The sequence below is a fragment of the Tyto alba genome, unplaced genomic scaffold (assembly GCF_018691265.1).
Source record: "Tyto alba isolate M040663 unplaced genomic scaffold, T.alba_DEE_v4.0 Super-Scaffold_1, whole genome shotgun sequence".
NCBI lineage: Eukaryota > Metazoa > Chordata > Aves > Strigiformes > Tytonidae > Tyto > Tyto alba.
In genome coordinates this window covers 13,130,936-13,154,648 of record NW_024881261.1, presented here as the reverse complement: position 1 = coordinate 13,154,648, position 23,713 = coordinate 13,130,936, and the positions used below count along the sequence as shown (strand labels likewise).

The window sequence follows — 23,713 nt, the reverse complement described above, 5'->3', positions numbered from 1 at the left end:
TTGACACTAGCAGCAGACAGCGTGGCTTTCCAGGGCTCTGGCAGGGCCATAGCAACAATTTTGCTGTTCCCAGACAGCCTAGATAGATGGCTGCCTGATTTTTCAAGTTAAGGGTTGTTATACCAAACGCAGTAACAGATTAATCTAATATGGTTCTCTTCAGGCTGTCCACCAGGGTTAATCATAAGTTCATTAATACTGTGGCAATCATTATTCATATGCATTAGCTTTTGGGTGGCCCATCCAGAGCATGAAGGACCAAAACCATGTAGTGATTAAACAGGAATCTGGTAACATTTATACCAAGAAGTTAGGCTATTCTGATAGTCTCCTGCAGAGGATGGCAGCTATACACCCTAATCAGGTGAGCATCCACTTCATGCATGGGCTGAGTGATACTTTGTCATTATATGTGGTTTAATACCTTAATCTGTCGTGGCTGAGATGCCCATCAGTTCCTCCTGTACCCACCACTCCTGTGGATGGAAGGTCTTGAAAATATAAGACTCACCCCATTTGCCTGAAGCTTTGGCATGCAGAGGGTGTGATATAAGATTTCAAAAGGTCAGGGACAAAAGCATGTTGCTAAAGGTGGGTAGACATTATCTCCTGTGTCTGAAGCAGTGCTGTCAGCAGCACTAGAGATATATGCTGAGGAGAAGGATATCTAAATTACGATCTAGTTTATCTCAGCTAAAACAGGTGATATATTGTTCTTTGAGCAGTATCATGGTGGAACTCACCCATGCACTGAAGTACCTGAGAATCATTTAAATGGTTTATGACATCCAGTAGAAAGTCAAGATTTGGTGAGGAGAAACAGGAATCAGCCTGAAAAACTGGTTTTATTAGGGGGGAGGAAGAAATTATAAATGTGATAGATGTGTTGTGCATCTCCAATTTAGAACATGGTCATGTCAGTGTGTTTTAGAAAGCCACTGGTCCCAACTAGAAGCTGAATTTCCCCCTTATCTGAAGCACAATATCTGATCATGTGTGCATGCTCAGATCCTCACACTGCAGAGTAATCCAGGCTAGATTACATCTGCTGGTTTACTCCATGCTGCTGTAGACTAACAGCCACATGCACACTGGCAGCTTCTCATTTCCCCCTGTAAAAGCACTGATCTTGAAACTGCTGTGTTATCACAGCACATAGTTCCTTGAGCTTGCTCTCTAGATACATATGGAGCCCTGTTCAGAAAGACACTAAACACTCTGAAAACTTCATCATGGGCTTGATGATATCTCAGAGCAGAAGATATGAGCATGAAGCTGCAACCGCATTGCAGTTATGCTAGATGTACCCTTTTATTCCTTTTTTAGTGCCAAGACCATCAGCAATTTGACAGTATTGAAAAGAAAGATTTGGAGTATTCAGGAAAGCAGCTTTCTCTGAGATAAATGACCTGACCTATGTAGTGTTGCTACATCAGGTTAGGAGGACCTGAAGAAGGAAGGATTTTATAGCCCATATACACAGGGTTTCTGGAGAAGGATCAAGGAATTCAAAGGAGGGAGAGATTCCCTCATCAAACTCTACTCCTATTTAAGGTCCAATTGACCTGAACTGCACAAGGTGTCCCCAGGATTCCATTCCTACCTTTGGGGGTAAATTTGGCTCTGTAGTAGGTTGTAGAGTTTATTTGGCTTCTCACACGACTTCCAAGCAGGCTCACTTTACCCTATTAACATTCAACAAAATATAGTATTCCTTTCCTTCAAACGTCTTACCTCACTCTCAGGGAAGCAGCCGCCTTCACTGACCTCTCTTTTTCCCTCTTAAAGCTGGGAATTACACCTTGTTGCCTCTACCATTCAAGGAACTTTCCCATTAGAGGTACATAATTATATTAGTTAGGAGGACAAGTTTTCCTACTCTATCTTTAAAGGAGCTGTATACTCCATCACAGGTAGGTCTCATGCTGACCATATACAGTAGTGTGGATCCCCCATGAGCAGCAAGATACATAATGCAGTTGGATTCCTGTCATCAGTGGCAGCTTGGCTTGCTCAGCATCCAGAGAAGTGCCGGACCCACTCCTCTTCCTGCACCTGACTCCCGCAACCTCTCCTCTCCCACATCCCGGGGTTGCTAAGCAACATGCTATGAGCAGCAGAGTGAGCAAGAGCTGTCAAATTTATTTTTTGTCTTAAAGTTGCAATGTCTCCTATGTAACCAAAAAATTATAAGCAAGAATTAATTGTTAGTTGAACACCACAATTAGGCCTAATCTCCCCTCTTCTCCACATTTTCTCATTTGGAGTCCTGCATAATTTCAGAGGATCAAGGAAAGGGTTGCACCCGAATAAGTGAAATGAAATAAAGTTTGAAGCCAGCTCTATTTTTCACATTTGCAGCTGGTTTGGAAGTGAGGGCACCAGCAGAAACTGCAGGAAATTGAAGGTTGTTATGCACAGGGGGCTGTATTTGCCAAAGACAGGGGAATTATATACATTTAAAAATAAAACAAGATTTAGATTTACCATACATGTACAATATATTTCTTGTAGTGATTGACATGTGTAGCCTGTGCCAACTATGGTTCTGAACTGACATTAGGAGATGGCAGAAATAACTCTACAGCAGGGGAAAGACATCATTGACTTTTGAAGTCACTTAACAGGAAGTAGTCTCTCCTCCACGCACACTACATTCATTCACATACATGCAAGAAATTCAAACACACATACAAGATGATACTAAGCTGCACATTCAGATCTTAGTTTGCCTGTTTGTATAGTGGGTCTCAGCTGGGAGAAAACAGCCACCCATACCCCCTGTACCAAAACTAGTAATCAATTTTCTAACTCTTGCTGGACTTCTGGAGTTTGTCTGGCCCTGGAGTGTTATGGAGGGTTTATAGAACTTACATAAAGGGGCATCATGGATAAAATTTATAATATGTAGTATGCAATTGGGTCTTGAATCAGGATTTAGTGTGCAACATAGATACATTACATGTATCACCTATCATAGGGAGTGAGAAAGAGAAACAAAGGGCATTGCAAGGGTGTATGATTCCCACCTTAATAGGAAAATTATTAATTTGCAGTGATTTTATCAGCCTAGGAAGCAGACTACAACCCACATTTCAGAGAAAGGTGAAATAACTGAGAAATTAGGTTGTTATTGCTAACCTTATATAAGGAAAATATCTTTGCTGTCCTTAAATCTCTTGATTGGTATAATCAGGTTCTGAGATGTCTACTATTTAAACAATATCGTCCACAGAACCAGTGACTTCTGCTTCTGCTTGAGACAAAGTGTCATGGTAGTCTCTTCAGCTCTAGCCGTTCAGACTATAGTCTCCTCAGGGCTTTCCTGGCCACACCTGATATTTCAGCAGGTTGCTTGGCCTGGTGATTTATGAGGCAGCCATGTGGACAGAAGGCATGAGGTACAATCCTGGGATTGGTAAACTGAATCTATGGCCACATATTTTCAGAAGGAGATGCATAGCCACACCCTATTTCTCTTGAGACCTCAGCATAGAATGATGAGTACAGTAAGATGGAGCCTTAATCCTTACATGGCATGCACCCCTTTGGAAATGAGACATTAAAATATACTGAACTAAAACCTCTTCATCTCAAGCAGGACTTGATAAAACTGTCTAAATTCACTATCATGTTTGTGAACCAACATCTCAAGTGTAATTTTCTGCTACCTCATGGAAGCACAGTCTTAGCTTACTGTTTATATTCAAATAATTGATGGATAGTAATGGAAATGCATGCTTGTGATTCCCAAGCTTCATGAATTTGCACCAACTTCACATTCACTACTTATTACTTGTCCTATATTGGCTTCTTTGGAAGAAAAAAAATCAGTTAGTAAGCCATGGAAAAAAAAGCAAATCTATGGGGGCCAAAACCACACCAGTGATAATTATGGGAAACAAATAAATATGGAGTGAGATCATTATTCATCCACAGGTAAATGGGGGAGTGAGAAGGAGGAGTTTCTGAATGATTCACAAACCTGGGGGAAAAAGAGCTTTATTTTTTATTTTGTTTTATTCATTTTAATCAGATGCACTGGCTGTGCATCATAATGAGGCAGTGTTACCTTTTTTGAGCACAGAACATGTATTTCTTACAACAGGGAACAGTCATTAGAAAAATTCTTCCTCCAAAATAACCTTCCTTATCTTTTCCACTCCTTATCTGTGCAGGGGTTTATATAATTTTCAAGCTAAACATGTAAGAAGTTCAGGTAATGATAGAGCAGGTGTGTCTTGGGAGGACTAAATTATGGGAGTCAATAAACAATTATGGGGTAGCATCTGGATGATTGAAAGAATGTTAGCAGCACTAATAGTTACAGAAAATAAAGACAGCACTGTTACAGAAAATAAAGACAGCACTGGTGCTGTCTTAGACTCTGATAAGATCTAGCTTTTGCAATATTGAAAGTCCATAGTGTGATGATAGGGAACAGAGACGATTCCTGTAGTAGAAGATGGAAAATTTTACACTGATTTCAGCAAGGTTTGAGTGATGCTGTCATGATTTTAAAACAGAAGGATTTGCTATCAGTTTTGAGGAAGTCCTGTTCCTAACTGTCACATCTTCTCCTGTCACTAATATTAATGTATTAATCTCTTATATATCAATAAGTGTTTATGCAAACGGTGAAAGGAAGAGTCCTGTTTCTGGACATGAGTGTAAAGACGCAAACCCTTGAGAATGTCAAAACACTCAAGAGAATAATATTTCAGAAGACACCATCTAGGATCTTTTTTGGCAGGGTACATTTAGCTTTTCCACTTGTGGTTACCTGATCTTATTGTCTGTTACAAGTGTCTTTAGTGAAAACATAAGCAAGCTTTGGGGCAGGCTGTTAAAAGCAGAGAGCTTAAGAAATCACTTTGGATGTCAGAACTACCAAGGACAGTGTGAGGAAACCCAGGCACCATAGTACTTTGAGAGAGGCAGTAGTGAGACATCAAGATCATTCACAAATATAACTGAAATTGCTTAAGCAGGGTGGTGTTGATAGCAGTCTAGACATATTCATGCAGGATCATACCAAAGAATCATATTTTTCTTGGGAGGGTTAGATGAAAAATAATCTATAATATGCAGTGCTACACAATTTAGAATGTTAATGAAAAAAAATCTAAAACTGATGATTGAATCTTGTACTTTAGCCACAGAAGAAATGAGCTCCCTGGGCTCTTTCCTTTTTGCAACCTCTGGAGTATCTTTCTGTCATCTGGAATATGAGAACAAATACTTCAAAGTGTAAGTCTGGGTGTGCAGTGCCTGTATATGAATTAAAATAGACTGAATGATAGAGGTGATTTAACAAGTAGATGATAGGCTTTGCTTTTCTGATCTTGTTCTTGACAAAATAGACCAAAACCAAGAAAAAGGTATAAAAGTAGCTAGAAATGAGGATGCTCTTCTGGCAAGATATACTTGATTCTACAGATTTCTGCCCCAAAGTTTAAAAATGGCAATGTCAATATTTTGAAGTGTTGATAGGTAAATCACCGTTATAGACCATAATGTTATGCTTTTTCCCATGACAGTTGTCCATGTCCCCCTATAAAAGACGAAAACTACAAACATGGTGCCATGACAAGATGCTCCTTTGATGTACAAAAACAACTGGGGCACTTGAACTTCATTTAGGATATATCTTATGTTAAAACCTCCTGGTAATTTGAAGCTGGACACCCTTGATTACTCAATTGCTTTCAATCATTTCTGAAAGGCTGATGTCCAGCATATGGTGACTGAATGAAAGATATTGAATTTGGTTGTCTCTTGGCAAAGTCTTCTTCTGACTTTATGTAAAAGTGGAAAGAGTGGGTGTATAACGCATTTATCTAATGATGACTCCAGGTAGAGAAAAAGATGTATCCAGGACTGTTATATGACCTATTTCTCAATTAATTGTTGTAATTCATTAAATAAAATATGTGGTGGAAAAAAAATATTTCTTCAAAAGTATCATTTTCTCTCTAAAAGCCTCTGCCTTGAACAAAGGAGTGCTCTTTGACAAGGGTTTTGTCACCTCAGAGGACATACCTTCAGTGTCATCATCTCACCTAAGAAGACAGCATTTGTTATGACCTTGGGATGGAAGCACTGCAGGTGGTTGTGATACAAGCTCATCACTAGGTTTGCTTTTCAGGATCAAAATGTCTATCTTTGATTTTACATACTGTCTGAAGTCTGGATCTAGCATGTGTTCAAAGAGAAGACTAGTCCCAAGGGGCTTGGTTATGAGACCACTTCCACACTATGTGGAGGCAGGAAACCTTTCGGATCACCCACCAAACCAGCTAGTGTCTTTTGATTGTGACAAAGACTGCAGACATCACCAAGTCAAGTTAAAGCCTGATGGGTTATTGTAATTAACAAGAACTCTAATGAAAACAAGGACAATCCTCGAGTTCATGGACACACCAATACTTCCTGCTCAAGCAAGAACGGATAAGGAGACCTCAGCCCCAGTGGAGATGACAAATGATTTTGCTGACATCATTCGGGTTAGTCTGGAGTAGCTTTTACAAAGCTGAAGCTACTGTAACACATTACAATGGGCGAGAGAGGTGGAAATGCTCTGCATAGGTAAAAAGTAAATACTGTTGAGCCATAAACTGACTTTCAAGGTTAATTGGACATTTAATTTTAGCTGCTGTCACAATAGATCAGTCATATCACACTGTAATCAAAGCTAACACCTTCCAGTAGGCTTGTTAACTGTTCTAACATGAGGCAATTGTTTCAGTAATAATGGCAAAGGTAAGGAATATTCCTTTGTGTATTCAGACATTTACAGCAGCAGCACCATCTGTCCCCTGGAACCGTGAGCTGTACTGTTTGTGAAGGAAAAACCTGATTTTTTTGTTTATTTACTTGTAGCACCAATATAGAAGTCTGGCTGAATCAAAGTGATTTGTGGAAAAAGGTCAAAAATGAAGAGCTGCTTGGTCCAGATGATGACAATAAGAAACCTTATGAATAAAACCATTATTTGCAAAAGTATGTGGTTGTATTTTTACATTTAAATATGTCATATTCAAGTATATAGAAAGATAAGCCTAACAATTTCTCAGACAGAATAGAGGATCTGAGGATAAAAAAATTTACTCCAGAGATCTGGCTTCAAGCAGGACTGAAACAAAACTTCACTCATAGCTTTGTTATACAACAGGAGGCTCACGTTTTGGTCCAAGAGGCACAACAGAAAAGAGAAACTACATTCCTTTTAGCATTTCCTCTGTATAGCTCTGCCCAGGAGTACACTGCAGTGAACATCTTCTGACAGAGATTTCCAGGGCTCTGAAAATCTGTACGTTCAACATATCACTGATACTAAGACAACAGCAGATTTGTCAGCCCATCTCTAAGTCTTTTCATGTCTTTCTCACTTCTTACCATGATTGGAAGGCTTCCATTATTTCCTTTGGCCTGACTTGTTTTACCTACTAACATAAGAAATGTTCTGGATCCTTCAGACACACCAAAATGACAGTGAAGCATTTTTCTTTTGGTTCTTTTGGGCTATTTCTCATGTGTTCATGTGATGGTTGGTGAATCTTCTTTGGGGGCTGTAGCAATGCCTGAAAGCTTCAGAGATCCTCAGGCTCCTGGAGTCATTCAATTTCTCTGAAACAAGATATTATTCTGGATTACTCCAAATTAATTTCCTCAGTCATCCCTTGCACAAGTAGTAAAGAGTAAAATAAGTACCCTGTCTCCAGAGCATGAAGCATGAATTAAGCACTTCATTCCTTACCAGAACTTGTTTAAGTGCTAGTAAAGACTGAGTTTTAGCCATGTTACAATGACAAAAGATAATGATCTTGTCTAATTATTTTATTAATAATATTTAAATTATTTTATTAATATTTATTATTTATTACCATTATTTTATTATTTTTATGTATTAAAGCTGGACTTGTGTTGAGGCCCTCCTGGACATATTTTGTTGTGTCCATAAGTACTAGGTTTCTGCTAACCTCTAGTCACAAATGAAAACTTTCTTTGTCTGGGTTTGTAAGAGGGATAAGAAATAGACACACTTAAAGGAAAGACTGAGAAATTAAATGGCAAATATGAAGCTAAGGAAAAGTATAGAGGTGAAATGAGAGGCAAAAGAAGTTTTCCTGAAGTTATAATAATTACTAAAAATCCATTTTTTAACATCTTACAAATGTAAATATTGTATTCCAGTGATTTTTGATTCCAGCATCATTTTCCCAATGCCTGTATGTACTATAAAATAAAGGTACAACATTGTCTATGCTGTATTCAGTCTTTTTTTCAAGGGAGACTCCTCTAAAGGATGATGCTTGACAGCGAAACTTGGCCCAAAGACTAAGGAACCAATCAGACAACAGTTTCCAGGAGATCTGAAAGAGATCTGAGTTTGTCTGAAGATGCTTTATTTTCTTGACAAAAAAAATGATATTTATTAACAAAAGCAGGAACTCTTCATAAATACTGTTCTGCTCATGACCCTATTATCAAGGTGTTACATTGACAGACGTATATGCCCTTCATCTGTGTATATCTAGGTCTTGTAAAGATAGTTCAACAGTTGTTAAGGCAATTGGAATAAAATTACTGTAATGAAGTGGAAATATGGTCTGGAGAAAAAAAAAATAAAGAAGAAACAAAACAAAAATCCCACACCCAATAAACCCCACCAGCGGAGGAGAAGGAAATCATAGAAGACACAATTGGGTGACTAAGATTGAAGAAGGAAGAAAGAAAATGCAATGGTGGAAAAAGGAAGTACTGATCTGAATTTAACAAGACCATGTTGCTACATAGCCATGACAGAGGAATAGATACACTTTACATGCCAATGCCTGAAGGGCTAAGGACTACCTTAGCCCCCTTCAAAACTGCATGCCTGAAACCAGAAAACAAAAAGCTACAAAGCAGTTTTGCTCTATTAACTCATGATTCAGGTGTTCTGTACATCAACACGTTCCTCCTTCCCTCAGGCTGTTTTCTTTGGCAGCTGCTCAGCTTTTCCATTAAGATTTGTGCATTATTGCACAGGCTGCCGATAAGTTGTTGCATACATGGCTGGATTTGCCAGCTACTGCTTGAATCTTCTGGCAATTTCCTGATAGGTAGGAATTAATTCTCCAAAGGAGGGAAAAATATGTGGTTTATAAATATATCTTCTATTACTCAGCTGACAAGAAGCTTAAACAAGGACGATATTTTTCTACTTTCTTCTGCACAAACACATTGCCCAGCTTTTTCACTTTCTTCACTATTAGTAGATTCTTTTCTCAATATAGCTGCAGCTGAACTCTGTTGGATGAATGATGCCAGACCAACAGTTTTCTTGATAGTTATAGAGCAGCTCAGGTTCCTTTGTTGCACCAGAAACATCAAATTTCTCCAAGTGTAAAACAGCAATTCTCCTTTAGAGATAATATGGAAAAGCTCTACTTGACCACACACAGGGAAGGGACAGAGACCAAGAATCAAACTGTGAGCAATCCAACCCAGAGACTCCAACTCTGTCTCACACATGAGGTTTATGCCTTGTGGCAAAACCTCCCATAAACCATCCTTCCAGAAGCTGGCTAGTCCCTTCCTCAGGCAGACACAGTGTGCTCTGCTGTAGACCTTATATCTCCTGAGATGTAAGAATTACTGCCCTGGGAGATGGCAAAGTGCTTCCCTCTGAGACATCTGCTACCTCCAATACACATGACTCTAAAATAGTACATCTTTGTTGACCCATGCCAGACTGGTTGGAAATTTTGTAACTAAGAACACTCCTAAACTTGTAAACTCTACTCCCCTTTGCAACAGCAGACTGAGCAAAAAGACTTTCATGCTCCAAGTGAGCCTTTAAGGAAAACTAAACAGAAATCTGAGCAAGCCTCACTCTCTAATCAACAGGTAGACTTCCTCATGAAGCTCTAGAAGGCCTGATTAAAAGCAGATGTGGGTAATCTTAATGAGGGAAAAGATATAGCTGCCAGGAGAATAGAAAGTTCCATGAAGATCCCTTGATTCTGTAGTAGACCTTCATAGAGGGTTAATAGATTTGGGCAGGCAGCAAGCTATGGTTTTATGCTGCATTTTATTAATCATAAGAACTGTGTGTTGTACTGCAGTATGAGCAGAGAGAATTTGTTAAAGTGCAGCCCTCCCTAGCTGCATGGCTCTAAAATTGAAACACAGTCTTGTAATCACTTTGAGAGACTTAGAAAGCACTTATATTCCAGATATCCATGAGGTTGCAAGATACTTTTTTTCAGTTACAGTATCTCCTTGAAAAATTGGAGTGTAGAAGAGAAGGATTCTGCCAAGCAAACACTCTGAAAGCAAACCATGATGAGGGGGGTAGTTTTATTCTCCTCAAGTGGTGATGCCTGTGGGTCTCTGCCTGCTAAGGGGCTGAGGGTTGAAGGGAGGAGACGTTCACTTCAGACTCTTCTGGCATGGAAATGACAGTGAAGATTCCAAAGGTAATTAAAATTTATCTTCAGCTACTGAAAAAAAAACCCACACAGGGAATGCCTTAATTGGCAGCACTGTGGAACAGAATGTTTGTATTTACAAAAGAAAAGAGCAGTCCACACGTCAGTAATGGAAGGAGGTTCAAAAAGCATGAGTGGTAAAAACAATCAAGCTCTGAGACTCTCTAGTTAGAAGCTTCCCTAAGCAGCTTATTGCAGTGAATTCACCTGCTTTTGAACTCCCAAGTCCTAACAAAGCTCTCTAGAACTAGAGAGGATACAGTGTGGACATGTCAATTCCATAGGTTGCATGTACATGTATGAATTAACATTTCTTCAGGTGCCTAACAGGAGTGTCTCAGATGTAGCTGTAGATCACAAAAAGTTCGTAGACCATAGAACACTACTCTTGCATTTGGCTGATCTGTTTATCTGTTTTCACATCAGAAAGCCACCTGAACATGTCCTCATTATGTTTATCCTTAACAAAATTCTTATAAAGCAAAATGATACTTCAACCCATATATCAGACTAGGTATTTCTGAGAGTTACGAATCACTTTTCCATCTTGAGTATACTTTCCATGGCTTTGGTCACTAAAATGTCTTTGTTCAAACTGCTTCACTATTAAGAGGTGACATGACATGGTTATGAAATTTTTCTCAAAATATATTTTTCTTTCAAAATGCAGCTTTATTGAATCTGTACTTTTGGCAAAGAAAGTTAGTTTGCATTAATCTTTAAGCTAAAAATGGGCCGATGTTGTCCAAAAACTTGCTTTGACACTCACGAAAGGAAGAAAAAAGTGTTCCAATTGTAAGTGCTTTTATATTTGAACATTAAGCTAATTTTAGTCAAGTCTTTTTTTTTTTTTTTTTTGAAGTTAACATTAAAATTAATTATTTTATGATTTTCAGTATGAACCTTTTCAGGGGACCCTCACAGAACACATCTCAATGCGACCAATTTGGGGGAAGATTTGTGGTTTGCATTTTTCAGGTTTAATGTGGAATTTTTAAAATAGCATTTTGAGTTTGTTTTTTTCACATTTGAGATTTTCTTTTCCTGATTCAATTTTCCCTGCCCTGTTCACCTGGGAGATGAATAAATAAACAAAAAAGTTTTGCTATTACAAAATTTGTCCTGATGATCAATGTTTTTTTAAATGGTCTTGACACAGCACAGCCTCATAGATATGCAAAGCTGAGAATAATTTTACCTATTCAGATATGCATTTAAATCCCAGTTTCAGTGGTTTCTTTTTCAAGGTAGAATATACTTCAGAAAACCTTGAGGAAAAGTAATGGCCTCAGTGGTAAACAGCTTTATGCACCATGTAGTCCAAATTTGTAAATAATCTTAGAAGACTCTTTTTCATTGAATAAGGCACGTATCTATCAACTTTGGGGTTTTTGTGAATTCATCAAAGGCAGCATGAATTCAAAAATATACATAGGAAAGCTGTCCTTTTCCTTAAGGGTAATAAGTCTCTAGAAATACTGTAAACAAGCAATATCACCTGAAATAAAGCCTCCTTGAAGCTGGAAAGAAGCTGTTATGAAAACATGTGCTGATCCAGAACACGTCTGTGCTGAAGCAAAGTAGGTATTGTTCCCCAGTTTGAACAGCGGGGAGAATTTAAGGAAGACCCTGGAAATGAGCCCAAGCTAACTTTATAAGTGATTAAGTGATAACAATTCAAAATGAATTCTAGTCTGCATAATTTAGGCATGTAATTTACCCACTTCTTTTTGGTACTCAGTGAGCAGTTCTTCTAATGTAAGCACTTGAATTTCCCCATCACATCAACAGCAGTAGGTGTTCTTGAAGACCTCCCGGGTGATATTCTCTACTGAAATGAAGCCTTTAGACTTAGGCTTTTTCATCTGAAGACTGTTTCAACAAGTGCTACTGCTAGGCAGAGTGGTTCTAGTCGTTACTGTGTTTTAATGACCTGTGAAGGTACAACCACAAGATAGCCACAACCTGGATCTAGTGTTCAGGGCTTCTGCAGTGTGTCTGCAAGGGTTGTCCTCAGATCACACCAGCTAGCAGAGCATTTTCTGTAGAATTTGTTTAAGCAGATAAAAAAGCAGTTTGTTGGCTGATACTTATCTGCCATGCAATACAGCTCATTTGCTCTAACACAGACACGTACACCTCCCAACTGTGTTTACACAGCATCTAATTTCTACTTGCGGCTGCTGCTGTTTATAAGGAGAACCGAGCAATTGTTCCTAACAATTCTCTAAAAATAAATGTGCTGCCTTTACTGGGATCATTAGAATTCTAAATAGTGCATTTCATGATCATTTATAATGCAATAGCCTTAATGAACAGTGCCAAATCGGTCTTAGTATTCTTGAACCACCCATTGCTCAGTTCCTCTCTCTCTTTCCATTGCCTTTATAGAAAGAATAACAATAAATCATTTTATATATAGAAAACTTCTTTTTATCCAGAATTAACCAAAAGGATTAACAGCCCTCTACCCAGTCCTCAAACCCTCAGCTTAGAAAAAGAAAACATCAACCATAACAGGAATTGGACCAATTTCTGGAGCAGGGATTATCTCTATTTATTTTTGACTGCAGATATTACAGCAGAGTAGACTAGGATATAAAATATTCTGGGTCACAACCAGAACTGCAGAACAGGATTTGGTCAGACATGTAGCATAAATCTTTATTCTTGAAAAAAACTGACATGAGATTTTAATGACATGAGTCAAAAAAGCCTTTTGGCATTTCTGAAAGGTAATAGGCTCAAAAGAGGTGTCCCTAATGGAAGCCTTCAGATGTTGAGTCAGTATGGATCTGTAGGTTAAACTCTCCTCCAAGGCTCAACAGGACCACTTATTTCTATAGCGAGGGACTCCATCCTAGTCCTCTGACTAGCTCTGTGATAATGGTTACATACTTTCCTGTGTATTTGATGTGAGCTTGTTTTTCACTAGAGTTAAAGCAATTGAATCCAGTGCTCTGAGTGTTGCTTAAAAGGGACACTGGCTGAGAGGAATGAATGGCTGAAAGATATTGATGAACAGTGCTGTATGGCACAGTGCTTAATAAAAATGAGTCACACCTTGGCAGCTCTCAGGAATGACCCCACAAATAATTAGGAAATTAAACTTACTGGAAGAGAATCTGGTGCAGAGACAATTTTTATTTTTCTTCTTTCAAATTCAAGTGTCTTTATCAACAACAACAAAACTTTCTCCCCCAAAAAAACCAAAATCTCACAGTTAAGCACTCTAGGAACTACACAGCACTCTGGGCAATGATCTTTTTCTTATTTGGTATTTACTATTTGCCTTTCTAGAAGTGTCAGGGTTAGGACTCATTTGTTTGGTATAGGACATCCATCATCTTTTCCAAGTTCACTTAGACTACCAAACTGAATGTCCTGTGAAGAAGAGCTTATTTTTAAAATCTCTTAAAATACAAGGTTCTATGTTTTTTCCTCATTTTATAGTGAATTTTGTTTTGGCAAGGTAGTTTAAGAAGTTTACAACCATTTACAAAGTAAGGTTACACTTGACAAATAAGTTCTGTAGGTAAAAAAATGAAAAAGTTACAAGGATTTTGAATCCTAGTGCTGACATTTGTTGAAAAGATTTCTTTTTTTTAACTTCCAGCATGTTTTATTTTTTCTTTTCAGTGTTTTGCTTCAGAATGACATATATATTTTTGAGAAGTTAAAGCTGAACTACATCAAAATTAAAAGTCTAAATTAAAGCTGAAAACCATGACATAGTTGAAATGAAACATGACATCGTTGTGCTATTTGAAAGAAAGCTCTCAGGTTGGCATAGAAAAGGTAGTTTTCTCTCTCATAGACACACTATTTGTTTTAACTCAACTATAAGTAATTGTTGCTGCTCAATTTTCCAGTTGGATGCCAAATCAAAATGACATCTGTTCTGCATGTCAGTTTAATCCAGATGATCCATATCTTGAATGGGTGAATTTGTGAAGAGAAGAATTTCTAATCCTTACCAGATTTCAACAGAAAACAAAACAGTAGAGGATAAGAGATGCTGAGAATTAGCTGTGTCTAATGGTGTAAAACCCCAGTAGAGTAATGAGATTCCACTGCATGCTGCATTATTGTTGAAGACTATAAAGGACAAGATAGCATTGACATAAAACATATGTTATTGATATTTGGTCTGTGATGGTAACAGAGGAGCTGGAAATGAGCATTGGCTCAGCACATTGTTTCATACTACCTTAATTATATCCTGCCTGATTGCAATATATAGCTTGGTGAAATTTAGCTAACCTCCATCTACTTAAAAGCAGAAGTACCAGAAATATCAATGTGTATGAAGCATACACATCATCATTACTAATATTCATCTGGCAATCCTAAAAATGAAAACATAAAAAAAAAAATGTTTGCAGAAATAATTTGTAGCTAATACAAATGGGTGTGGAGGAAAAGTACTTAATAAACAAGTTCTAATGGCATTTTTTTTTATTTTTATTCAGACTGAAAGGATCATGGAAAGTTTAAATAGGTGCCTCTTGGTATATGTGCAAATACAGAGGAAGGGTTCACACCTTCCTATAGTACAGAGAAGACTTTCATAAACATGTAAGTTAAAACAGTTACTTATGTATATATAACATTGGTTATCATAAAACAACAGTAAAGCAGTTTAAAAATAAACAGCAACAGACAACCAGAAGCAGTTAACATTTCATGAGTGATGGAAGAAACACAAGACTGTCTTCAAATTTTGGTAGCTGGTGAGACAACCTCCACAGCTGCCAACTCTTCCATTCATCCTGGTATCACAGCCTTTTCAATCTTGCATATTCATTCTTATATTCTCATGAAATATTACTTGCCTAGTTTTAGAGTCACATGTATAAATGTAGGCTTTTCTTAGTAGTTTCCAGTTCCATTAAATGTGGGCTGGTTTTTCCTCTGTGACAGAAATAGACATTTAGAAGTCAAGGATGTGGTGGATGATGGTTTGAACTGTATTCTCACCATGGTTATAACAGTGACTTCTGGAGTAAAGGTCAAGATTCCACATGTAGTGCACCAGGAGGAGAACAGATGTATCCCCCTTTGCACCCCTCCACACTCTTCAAAGAGGCATGCACAATATATAGGAAGCAAATCCATCATTCCTGGTGAGCTACTCCAGAGGCAATGATAGTTCTGTTGAATGAGGCAGAAAAGTCCTGGAAGGTAACTGAGTTAAGGTAGCTGTATGAAAAGCTAAGCTTGCAATACAGTGACATAAAGAACTGCAAAGAGTAATTACTGGAAGGGGAACTCAATTAACTGGAACAAGCAACTGATTGTGCAATTAAGAAAAACCCTGTAAATCATTACAAACCCCTTGTCATACAGCATTTCTCCACAGTCCTGCTGTAGTGGCCCTGTTCTATCAGCTAAGAGTTAGGGCTAAGCTACAATCATGTTTTCATTGCTGCATTATGAACCACTAATGATGATCACTTGTGTATTTTTCCTAATTACCTAGAACAATAATGCACATCTCTAATCCTCCATTTTACTAATGTTTTGGCGGATGAGAAAGTACAGGAAGTCATACAGAATCATACAGCAGTCCATATACTACACTCAAGTTTGCAGGTTTGCATTTGTACCTTTCTTACAAAAGACCAGCTATCCAAGGGAAGGTACAATGTTCTTTTCTTATCAGATTATTGAGCCAGAATGGAACAAATGGTTATATTTTGAGTTTCAAATTCGCTCAGACATCATTGGGTGGAAAACTAGATTAGCACTTCATTGATTATAAGGTATGTTTCTATTTAGAATAGATAGGAGAAAGAATGAAATATCTCATTTCACTATTATTCATAAAGAGAATAATAGAGAAAAAAGAGATCGTTAGAACAAAGCAGAATAGTGAGAATATGTGAGAACAAGAGGACATACAAACTAAGTTGGCAGGACTGTCTGGAGATAAGATTCCTTGAAACTTCACCTTTATGAGCTTGCTTGCAATTGTTTCGCTAATTCTTTGTGATGAAATTGCAGTGTTGGACTCCTCCTCTGGCTGAGTATATTGGTTTTATTTATTCTCTAAAATTTCAGCAAAACTGGTTGCACTGTTTATGAGACTTAGATAAGAGGATAAGAGTGGGAAGTAAAATGTTTGTGCTGCATTTTGCCATAGCTTTTCCGGCTAACTGAAAACTGTTAACTTAAAAAAAAAAAAAATCCTCCTATTGTTCATCTGTGAATTTCCTAAGGGGTTTGGTTTTGTTTTTGTTTCAATCTTTATACATCAGGAGAACTTGGTTCCAAAGGCAGAACCTACTTACTCAGAAAGACCATGCCCTCATGGTGGTTAGGCCACCACTGTCACCTGGAAAAAAGAAGCCCTTTTCTTCAACTTCATTTCTGCCGTACTGAGGTTCATAAGCAACTTCTTTCTGAAAGTGCAGCCACTGATAGGTCCTCCGGCACTGACTGCTGCTAGTGAGAAGTGCCATACTGACTGCTCTGAAGAAATGCCATCTTTTAATCTACTGAACAGTACGGTCAGCTGTTTCTTACACTGCCCCATGCTAAATGCATTTTTAAACAATGTTGGCAAAAATGAGCTCTAAGGGAAATATGCCTTCTGTGGCCCATTGGTCCTTGGCCTGGGCTTAGAGCAAATACTAACAAGGCTGATCATTAGTGACAATTCTGGTGACAGTACTTATGATAGAAACATCTGGCTGGATGCTCTGAACTGGGTGCAGACCCACCAGCCTGACCCACCATTTGCTAGTGTGCAAATGGCTTTCTATTTCAGAGACTGCAGGATCATTTATCTTCATTAAGACACAGTTCCTAAAACCAATAATTAATGACAACTAGTCTGGAAATGGCTGTGCAGAAAAGGAAGTACTAAGGGAACAAACATATTCTGAGAAAGCCGCAGGCTGGAGGAAAAGAGACACGAAAATGTTTTATTTTCTGAAAGTATTTGGGATCCTGTGAGGACATTTCAGTGTGCACTGAACCACTGGTATTTCCTGACCCAAGTGAGAAAGACCACTGGCTGTGTGAAACTGTCTGAACGTTTGCAAGTGGACGCAGCTGGCAGGGGGCAAGCTCAGCACCTTTCCTGGCACCCCAGACATGGGCTGCACTGACCACTTGTTGCCTGTCCCTTGTCATTGTCAATAAGTAACAGAGCCACGGTCGGAATTTATAATCTACAAGAGGAATGGGAAGCAGGTCTTCATGTGAAGTGCAGACAAGGACTTTTTCTTTTCCTTTTCTTCTGAGCATTTCTGTGCACCCAGTATTACATCTCAGCCCAGCCTTGCAGTACTGATCCAGTCCACTTTCCTGAGCTACCTGTATTAAATTTTCGCTGTTCCTCTAAGCAGGGTACTGCTTCCCTACATACTACATTGGTATTCAGTATTTGTGAAGAAAGCATACAAGGCACAGCCATGAGATGGTTGTCACCAGTTTCCCAGAAAGAAAACTTCAGTAAGAAAAAGTTAACAGCTTCCATGGTACCCTGCTTCCCTCAGCATCACAAGCGTGTTAGACAGTCTGCCCTAAAAACCTCCATGACCACAGAAAGAAAGATGATTTGTAAAATCTGTGTTTTAGGGTAAGAGTGAAGGTGTTTTCTATTTACTCTTGTATTATGCTAATTCACATAAAGATTTGAGAATTGACCACTAATTTTATAAAATGTTGATCGGAATTGCTGATGGATTTTGTCCAGTCTGTACAGAGAGGATTTTTCATAATTTCTAACCATCATTCAGTCCCACCACTAAAAATGCACATTCACCCCCTGTGCCCATTGCTTAACTGATCTCTGTACACTACTTCATAGCCCTTTTGTAAAAACAACTTGTATCCAAATGAAGGAAAACCTCTGACATTCTCCTTTGTCCTGTTCTGCAAAGAATAGCACATAAATCCTTCTCCTCATAGCTATGAAGAAGTTTTAACTTTAAAATGAGAAGATTCCTCTATCAGCAAAGCACAGAAAGGTTCTGGACAATCTTCCAACTGGACTAGTGGAGAGAAAGATCTAACTCATTTAAAATAGCCTTGACAAGTTTATAATGAGCTTGTACAAGGAGGCAACCGCAGGTCACAGAGGACTGGACTTGATCCAAAAAAATTTGTTTTGGTTCCAAGTTTTAAATATGCTGAAGGCTGTATTATTGAAATTTAAGAAGGTGTGAAAACCTTTTCTTTTGGTGTTTTGGTGGTTTTAAAAGTTGAGCAGCGTCCTGTACTTACTGAGAAAAAGTACAAGTATGTGAGAGGAGAAGAAGCAGAAACAAAAATTACGAGAAAGCAAAGAAATGAGATTTAGGCTCATTCAGAGGCCTCTATTTTTTATGTTAAGGGTAACATGCATTGACCAATGATTCACAGGCTACTGGTGGTCTGCAAAACCATTCTACATGGCTCACAACTGCTCAAAGAAACAGTGTCACCTTCCTATAGCTAAAATTTAGCAGTAACTGTGCATGACTATGAGAAAGGTAAAGGTTTGTCAGGGGTCTGTGATTCCAAAGGCTTGTAACTCAGTTAAACTGCTTTCATAAATATGGTCATTTGTACTTAACATTTAGGATGAATGAAGAGATATGTAAAGGACACACAGGAGTGAAGCAATAAAATCCAGAAAAGAACCAGCTCATCCATGCTGCAGTGTTTGGTAATGTATAGAAAGGCATAAGGCACGGCTGCCAGACTTTCAGAGGGCTGGCTGGGCTAGGTAACCTCCAAGGGAAGTGTTGATGATGTTTGCCACTCTTTTCTGTTACTGCTTGGAAGCAGTTACAAGGACATTTGTGGGTGGATGGACAGGGAAGTGTGGAAGATGTAGTGCAGGAAGCAGAGTCCTGAGATTACAAGCAGCGGCAAGAGAGGGGTGACACAAAAGTAAAAAAAAAAAAAAAAAAAGATAAAAAAAGGTGACTCTCTTAGCAGGAACCAAGTCTGATAGCTGAAGAAGTTCAGATGTTCAGCACACGTTTCTGGACACTTGGACAGGAAGGTTCGTGCATGGTGGTTCCCTGTCCCGATAGATGATCACCCTGCAGTGCCAGAGTTTCATGTGATCATCCTCACATGGGCTCACGCAGAGTTCCCACCACCTCAGAACATCTCACTCTGAAGGGAGAGGGAAAGTCCCCTCCCTATGTGCTGAGCCTGAGTGATCACCACCTGAAGTGATTGCAGTGACTTTTACTATTTGCAACAGTATATTGATAAAGGCTGACGGGTAGCTGTGGTATCACCATCTTCACACACCAGTAAGTAAAAGTGATGGAATTCAGTTAAGACATTTGGTATCTGATGGACAGAAGCCACCAATCCTATTCAAAGCTGTCCCATACAAAAGAAAGGGTGCCCAATTTTCAGCCAACTGACCCTGCATAAATAAATTTCCTTTATATATGTGTTGACTACCAGTCATTGTGAACATCCAATGAAAGCTCGTGGGCACAACCACAGTACTAATAAGTTCTTTGCTATAAAATGAGGTTGCTATTCATTCCTGAACAAAAATCCAGCACAGTCCTGTGAACTTCAGCTTGTTTCTCCAGTGAGCATCAAATATCAGAATCTTGTCATTGGTCCTCTGCTTGTTAGGAGCAAAACACTTAAATAGCAAGAAGCAGGAAATCTGCACGAATGCTCTCCATTTCAGGAGGCTATGAAACAGATGGCTTGGTTATAGCATCGTTTCACTCTGCAATAAAGGTTTTACTTTAATTCTGTAAGTACAGCTCATCTATCTCAGCCAAGGGGATCCTAGAGGCTTTGTCATTTTTGCGTGTCTGTTTGGGGGCAAGACAGAAAAGTCGTTTTCTTGCCATGGAAAATAAATGTGCTTCAGTACAGCAAAACAAGAAGAAAAAAAAAAAAAGATGCATTTTAACCAAGGAAACAATGATTTTTCATGCAGGAGAGGAAGCAAAACATAAAATTATGGTATATGGGGAAACAGGGCAGGCAGAGCCCCATCTTGTGGCAGAAAGTTCAATTCATGTTCCTCTGGCTGTGCATGAGTCACCATGTCCCAGTGACAATGTTCTGGGACATTGCTCTGTGCAGCTGGCCTTTAAATATTTAAATGTATTGGACTACAAGAAAGATGTCTGTTCTTTGCCAAGCAGCTGCCTATAAACAGCTTTCTAAATTGCAAGTCTAGACTGCACTAGTCTAATCCATAAGAGAACAGGAGGAATTGTGTAATTAACTTTTCCCTTTCTCACAGAAAAGAACCCCTTTGAGCTGGAAAGACAGGGATTGGTCTGAGTCTAGAAAGGAACTGAAGTGACACTGAGCATTTCTGGTGTTCATTTGTTTAATCTACGTGTTTGTTGTGGTCTGGGGCAGGAATACAGCTACATGATGACTGCTGGCTGCTCTCTTGCTAAAGGTAATTTCTCCAGCTCTCCCTTGCACCCAAACCAGCTATCAAAGTATATGTTTCTCCAGGCAATTTCATATTCCAGAACAGTGACCCCACTCAGCTAGCTGCAGGCAGAAAGAAGACTGTCAGTCAGTGACTAGGAACTGCTGTTTTGGGACTTTCACAGTCCCAGAGCTGCAGGAGTACAATGTAGAAATATCATTTATTTGTGCCCAGGTCACCTCTCCTACGATTTCCTTCTGTAAATACACCCCAAATCATCTACTGAATGTTGAGGAGGACAGAAGCAAAGAAGTTACAGCTAGGAATGTATCAGTCATATCTATGGGACTGTGTGAAAGACATATGCGGTGGGTTGACTCTGGCTGGGTTCCAGGTGTCCACGAAAGCCGCTCTATCACTTCCCTCCTTGACTGGATGAGGAAGGAGAAAATATACTGAAAGGTTATTGTGTCAAGATAAAGACAGAGATCACTCACCAGTTACCATCATGGGCAAAACAGACTCGACTTGGGGAAATTAGTTTATTTTATTACCAGTCAAATCAGAACAGGTTAATGAGAAATAAAACCAAATCCTGAAACACCTTCCCCCGACTCCTACTTCTTCCTCCAGAAGACAGTCAGCTATGAACTTCTCCAACGTGAGTCCTTCCCACGGGCTGCAGTTCTTCACTAATTGTTCCAGCATGGGTCTCTCCTGTGGGGTGCTGTCTTTCAGGAACAGACTGTTACAGTGTGGCTACCACACAGGGTGACAAGTCTTGCCAGCAAACCTGCTCCAGCATTGGCTATTCATGGGATCACAACCTCTTTTAGGCACATCCACCTCATCTAGTGTGGGTTCCTCCACATGCTGCAGGTGGAAATCTGCTCCACCATGGTTCTCCATGGGCTGCAGGGGCACAGCCTGACTCACCATGGTCTTCACCATGGGCTGAAAAGGAATCTCTGCTCTGGAACCTGGAGCACCTCCTTCCCCTCCTTCTGCACTGACCTGGGTGTCTTCAGAGCTGTTGCTCTCACTTATTCTCACTCCTCTCTCCTGTTGAAGTTGCGCTGTTTCCCCCCCCCCCCTTCTTAAATATTTTATCATAGAGGTGCGTGGTACTACCATTATGGGTGAGCTCGGCCTTGGTCTGCGGCGGTCTGTGTTGGAGTCAGAAGGTATTGTCTCTGTTGGACATAGGGGAAGCTTCTAGAAGCTTCTCACAGAAGCCACCCCTGTAGCCCCCCACTACCAGAACCTTGATACATAAACCCAACACAAGACCAGAGCTGCATTCACCTTTTTTTCTAACAAAGCTCCAGCTCTTTAAGAGATTTTGGCACATGGCACTGATTCCAACAGGAGTTGAACTTTGCAATGAAAATTAGGTTCCTAAATACCATTAAGTTCTGAGGTTTCATGACTGGGGACTTTCCAGACACAAAGATGGATTTGTCTGAGTACAGCTTACCTCTGGAAGAGTGTGCTTTAGGTCTCCAAAAAAGATTGGAAATCATTACAAAGTTCTCTCCTGAGCCTTGTCTTGCTTTCTTATCTCTGTTAATGAGCATTTATACATGGAGATCACATTCTTTCATGTCATTTTGTTACCTTTGCATCTAACAATGAAGTAGAATGAGTACAGAAATAGTGCAAAGTTTTTGCATACTCATAAGTTTATTTGAAACTTCTGTTGAATCGTATGTTTCATCATGAACTTGGGCTAAACCCTGTAGATTACCCGAGTTTGTCCAGGTGTCCTTGAAAAGAACTTCCCTGAAAACAGATCAGTTAACCATTTTGTCCATTTATATTTCTAGCTCAGTGTCTGTGGTGGATCATTTCTGCTTTACTGTGAGCTGAAGGTGCAGTAAAGGGCTGACCAGAATCCCTCACCTCCCATGGAGACCTGTGCTTGGCATAGCTGTGGCAACAGGTCACTGGTTATCAGTCTCTGCCATGTGGCTTTTTGATGTTCTCAGTTCAATTCCTTACAGGTGGGCATTTGCATCATGAAGTTGAATGGCGACTTATCAATGAACTAGCAAATAGGATACAAACCTGACATGGAAAAAGTACTCCTACAGTAAGACATCTATTCCTAAGAAAATAACTGTAGATACTTTATGCAGAAATATTTTGTGGTGAATACAGTGTCCATCACATCCTATACACATCAGCTGGATAAGTATCAACAATATTATTAATATTTTTTCCTATTGGATGCACCCGAAGCATGTCAGACTCTGTTATACTACGTATGCTACAAGCAAGACTTGGGGGAAAGTGTCTGGCCTAATGATCTTCAGGCCCAGCACAAGAGCAAATGAAAACAAGAAGATGAAGTTCATAAACAGAACCAGGAAAAGGATTCAGGTGTTTGGGCTTACAAAGTCATGTTTCATACATTAGGCCAGACTCACTTTCTTGCCCCTCCTTTAACCAGTGCTTTATCTCTCCTACTGGGTGTTCTTTCCCTATGTGCAAAAGATGATGGCTTGTAAGAGAAATGGCTGGAAAAGAAATAAAATCAAAAGGTAAAAGCTGTAATTTCTAGTGGAATATTTGATAGAAACACCAGAAGTGCATACACTAGAAGATCACATGGCACTGGGGAATCTGGATTTATAGGGTGGCTTGATGAGGTGGAGGGAGGTGATCTTTAAGCATGCCAGAATTGTGTTTACTACACAAACTATGCTCACACTTTTTCTTTGATTCTAGGGAAGTGCAAGCACCTCTCCTAGAAACTTCAAGGGACACAGAAGGGTCTTCACTAGTAAAAAAGGAGAGTACAAATGCCAATAGCAAGAGCAACTGAGGATGTTTCTCTGTTTCTGGAAGAACATGGAAATATTTT

The 23,713-nt window shown here is 39.2% G+C and overlaps 1 long non-coding RNA gene across 1 annotated transcript; it reads left to right on the top strand.

The window, feature by feature from the left end:
* The first annotated feature begins 10,053 nt into the window (after positions 1-10,053).
* On the top strand, positions 10,054-21,900 carry LOC116960639. The gene is made up of 3 exons (XR_004406489.2): positions 10,054-10,063; positions 19,314-19,321; positions 21,810-21,900. It is a non-coding gene; the product is annotated as an uncharacterized LOC116960639 (long non-coding RNA).
* The last annotated feature ends 1,813 nt before the right edge of the window (positions 21,901-23,713 follow it).